The following is a 5,454-nucleotide window of genomic DNA, read 5'->3' on the forward strand; positions in this document are numbered from 1 at the left end:
CGATGATGATCATGTTAGCTAAGTTGAATAAGCCGTTTTCGTGAAAATAAAGTCGTATTTAGTATCTGGCTGCGTTTTAAATGTCCGCAGTTTTCGACACACTGGTGAGACGATCAACAACTATGCCCTCATGTGTTATGGTCCAGCAGGGGCAGTAGAAGTGTCGCCATTAGTAGAAGTGAAGAATGGGTAGTAGAAGTGAAGAAATTAGTAGAAGTAGAAGTTTGTTCACCGCCTACCGAATTTCTAGAGGCAAAGCTGCCGGTATACACCACGCACGGCCGGCTGCCGGAGAGCGACAAGGGCGCTGCGTGGCAGCACAGGGACACATAAGTCAATTTGTTGAACGTGGCACCGTGCAACGTGAGAAAACGTCGCTGTTTTCTGGTGAGAATAAAGCGTCAGCTGTTAACGCCACTTGTTTGCATCTCACTTGAGTACATACTGGCCTTGACCGGAACAAGCTCCCATTCAAGCAACGCAAGCCGGCACCCTTCGCTGCTGCAGCATTAAGAGAGTCGCGAAGCGCTACATACGCGTTGGCGGTGCGCCATACTGAACACGGTTGTTGAAGAGTCATGAAGCTACTTGTCTGCTCTCGTATGAGGTGCGGGTATGACTATAGACTGTAACCTAATATGACTCGTGTATGGGATATGACACCTAATGTCTGTACCAGTCTCCACTGAGTCTGCTCAGCAAGTAAACACATGAGGACGGTTACACATTACGACGGTCAACAAAAAACAAGGCAACGTCAGAAACAGGTGGATTGCTGTATGGTTCTGACATGGTTGCCACTATTTACTATTAAATTATGTGATTTGAACGTGCCCATTCAGATAATACCGACGTTTGTCTGTGCCTTCTGCCACGTAAAGCGCACGGGCGTGTGGAGTACCACGGCTTTATTCGAGTCCTGCCAGCATCGGTGGCCGCGCCGACCAGCATGTTGCAGAGCGGGACCAAGCATGAGAGGGAGGGCAGGGGAGGGGGCAGGGCAGAGGCGGCAGACAGGTTACCAGGGATGCCGCTGCTCAAGGACGAGGACATTCTATGAGTGGCATCGGAGGCAGGCATCGCTTCTACGAATACACGCAGCGGCGCTGGGGTGTATATTGTACGCTGGGCGACGACTATCGAACCTTATATGCAGTATCTTATGACAAGCAGAGTAAGTGTCATTGCATAAGCAGGCACTCGGTAGATATCGCGCACGATGGCTGAAGAGGTCGGTAAACACGCCACAGGAGCAGCATGCTATTATTCTATTCGTTGTACTTGTCTCTCGGAATGTTCGTTCCAGATTCAGCCTTTAGAAGTGTCACCGAGCAGTGAGGGAAACAGATTACGGCTGCTTTGGATTACGGTGAGTAATTGGTATATACTGCACAAAGAAATAAATGTTTCCTCACGATTACCTCACGACCTCACTTGTGTGTTCTTGTGGTTATGTGAACTAATGATTCTAGTTTAATCTTCCGCCCTGTCGGGAGATGGGCGGAGGGGGAGTTGACTTTTCCCGACGGTTTTTCGAGGACAGGTCAGAAACGAAGGCTCGCGGTATCACGAAGTTTTCAGTACCTGGTCACCTATGAACTTGAAATTCCTTCCAATCCCCATTCCTAACAATTTATTTTGATCTACCCAAACCAGTGACCTAGTTCAGGTCAAAGAGGTCAACTTCTTAACAGCTTTGACCACAGTTCGCATTTTTGTGGATCATTTGTTGTTGTTTAAACTTGCTGTCGTAATAGAAAATGATAGCAACTACTGTTTTGTTTCTAGTTTTTCGGAAAATGCGAGATCAGTAACCGAAAACGTAAAGTCAACATATGATAATGTAAAGTAATAATGTAAAGTCAATTTTGCTACTTTTCATCAATAATGCAAATTCGTAGTCTTTTGTGTGGTTTTGGTGTTTGATTAAGATTAAAAGAGTAGCAACTAATATGAACAACCGTCATGTGACCACAGAGCACATGCTCTTGGGCCAGTTCATGACCCATCTCTATGGGTGCCTTTTGCAAAACACATGCCGGGTTCAAAGTAGGCGGTTTGTTGGGTAATTTTGGACGCAGATTAGGACACTCAATGAAGGCATGTTGCCACATTATTCCTTTTTTCCTACCGTTATCCAAAAACAGGTAGCCAGGAGTGCCCCTCCCTCTAACCCAGCGACGCAATGAACCGTGAGTTAACGTCGTTCTCACGGTGTTAACGTACTCATATACGCGTAGGTACGCGTGCGGTGTTAACGTACGCATTGCAATGCATAATTATGTCACAAAAGATCATGTGAGTACATGCAAAGGTATGTCAGGTCATCCAAAGGTCAATGACCTATGTTCCTCGTAGCGGAGAGGCCAGATGAACGGGACGCGGGACGCGTGCAACCACCTCCTTACGGTGTTGGTGAAGCCGATGATGTCTAATTTCGTGTACCAGCGCACCTGTTCTCAGTTTATTACAAATGCATTGCCAAGCGTCAAAGGGACTATGTATAATGTAGACAAAAGCCATGTGACCTTGATTACCTGTAAGTGTACAATACACTATTTCTGACAACAGAAAGACATTGTATCTTTGCAGAAGGGAAAACATTGCATTTTTCGTGACGTCTGGTGGCCTTACAATTGACCTAAGGTCGTACACGTGGTATGCATTATTCATGATTTGACGAGACCTCCAAAACGGTATCTTTGCTTTTCGTATACGGTGTCTAGAAATTGGAGATCTGGGTGAGAGGCCAAATTGCTCCCCAGCCATAAACGGGGTGAGTAGGGGGGAGGGTAGGGGAATCCATAGAATAAACTTGGTCAAAAGCGCATCGTGAAGAAAAGTATCGTCTTTGTAGACTACACCTGATCTGACTCGATCCACGTGGGAGAACAACCATTGTCGGAATGGTCTCTCAGAACCTTAAAGGAAATGTTTCACTTTCGAAGACATTGAAGCGGGTATCCGATATGATTAAGCATGGGGGCTTGTACCTATTGGTTATTGAGGGCCAACTGACGCCTTTAATCTGGAAATCGTGCACTCGAACGCCAGACATGAAGCCCTCGACACGCATATTTTTGTCGCCCTCGATCGCCGCATAGCTTATGGAATGGCGTTATTATGACGTCATGAATGCCAGAGTGACTTTGAAATACTCTCCCCGAAATACTCTCCTCCATTTTCGCGGGCGAGGAGCTCACAAACTAGAAGGTCTTGGGTCTTAAGGACAAGGTTGTGAGCAGCACCGAAAGGTATTCAGGCTGGCTATTTCAGTTCAAAACCCCATACAGATGTGGAACACCACTTTCAACGCTTATGTCCGTGCTCTCCAGATCCGTCTTGGCGTATCAACATAGGTTTTAACTGCGTCTATCGGATCAAAGTTTTTAACCTTTCATGACCTTTAGCGACCTAACGTTTGACCTACGATCAAAATATTAGCATGTATTTTGCATGATTTGACGGGACGTTCACAACAGTTCCTTGGTTCTTCTTTCACGGACTTCTGAAAGTTGGAGATCCCAGGGGGAAGTCAGCTCACCCCGGCCAGGCGCGGTCGTCTCAGACCCCGGTCAGACGCGGTCGTCTCAGACCCCGGCCAGACGCGGTCGTCTCAGACCCCGGTCAGACGCGGTCGTCTCAGACCCCGGCCAGGCGCGGTCGTCTCAGACCCCGGTCAGACGCGGTCGTCTCAGACCCTGGCCAGGCGCGGTCGTCTCAGACCCCGGTCAGACGCGGTCGTCTCAGACCCCGGCCGGGCGCGGACTAAAGTTGTTCAATTTGTGCAACCTGGCTGACGGGTCTGTCATGTCTACCTTGGTTTTTCTGTTACTGGTGCTTATGCTGTAATAAATAAAATAATGAGTCTGCCCTGACTGGGTTGCGTTTGGGAACACACTTGGGTTTGGAGTGATTTAAAAACGTCAAGAATAACAAGAGAGAGATAATATTCTCGGCAATTTTGACCTGCAAGATTCCGCCAAGTCCAGCCCATAACTCCGCCAACAGCCTGCGGGTAATTGCGGATCAGATCCTGGCAGCTTGACGGGTTGAAAAGTTACTACTCTGATGCAGACCAGACCAGTTTGGGAATTTCACAAGACTTCTGAAAAACATCATGTATGGACCAGAACGTCAATAAGACGAAGTGGTTACTTGGAATGGCATCCTGAAGTGGACGACCGAACTGCTCTGTCTAAACGCAGCTCCCGTGTTTTTCACGAATGGAGAAATTGTTCGAGTGTCGTGCTCTAATGTGTTAGTATGTACACAACGTTTTAGCCAGGAAAGTGAACAGCAGTTGTCGGTTGAGTGCTGTGAGGGACTGGATGGTGTTTGGCCTTCCATCATGACTGCGTCCCAAACCGAATTTCCTGCTTAAAATTCCTGAGACTCAAACCGGGTTCCCCCGACTGTGAGTCGCACGCTCTACCAACTCAGCTGATCGGAAATGACAAACAGGTAAATTGGTAAAGCGTTGGACTCACAATCCGAACTACCGGCCTGAATGCCAGCAAAACCTAAGGTAATAGATCGGCCCGTGACGCCTGAATGGCTGAGAGACAAACACCAGTTAGTACCTGAATGGCTGAGAGACAAACACCAGTTAGTACTTGAATGTCTGAAAGACAAACACCAGTTAGTACTTCTCAGGGCTGGACTATGAGATGACACTTCTTGGGTAAACAGCGTAGCGGTGTATAAGGGGCAAATAACCTGGTGCTCATCAACGGATAAATTAGTCCCGAAAAGCGTAGCGCGCAATTTGTGTTTTACGTCCAGTACATTTAAGATGTCCAGTTATGTTTTTTGTGGACAAATTCCTACTACGAGAGCATCAGATGGCTCTTATTTTCTACAACATACTTCTCAAGGCTCGATAACACCAGGCGAGCGCCAGAGGAATAACTCGCCAAAACGTTGAGCACGGAATGACACTCCAGACAAGGATGACACTCCGGGCAATTAATCCATCCGTGATACCAATACCTCGCCTGAATACTTCGGTAAAACCGCTGATCTGGTTTAGGCAGCTACCACCTACTCGACGCTTGCAGCTACCCAGCAGGATACTTACCTGCTCAGAGTATCGAGTATAATTTAAGAGTCGTCTCAGGTATGCCTAGAACATTGTCAGTATCGATTTTTCAGAAAAACTCTCGCTGTAAGAAAGACTTAACCACTATCAAAACATCCTACTACTGTTTTAGCAGGCAGCTGCCATCTATGGCCAACCATCTATGGCCAGCAATGAGTCCACGAGTTTGCTTCACATTAAACCGGCGCTAGATGCCATAAAGCTCTCAGTTTTTAATCGGTCATGCCCCAGACCAGAGGGCATGATCAGGACGGCGAGCGGTCCCTGTCCGTGAATACTGTCCGATGCGTCTGTGTCAACTCCGCGTTTTTTTTTACTCGGATGCAGAGCAGTGGAGGGAATTACGGCAGTAA

The sequence above is a fragment of the Pollicipes pollicipes genome, unplaced genomic scaffold (assembly GCF_011947565.3).
Source record: "Pollicipes pollicipes isolate AB1234 unplaced genomic scaffold, Ppol_2.1 Scaffold_1600;HRSCAF=1878_pilon_pilon_pilon, whole genome shotgun sequence".
Classification (NCBI taxonomy): domain Eukaryota; kingdom Metazoa; phylum Arthropoda; class Thecostraca; order Pollicipedomorpha; family Pollicipedidae; genus Pollicipes; species Pollicipes pollicipes.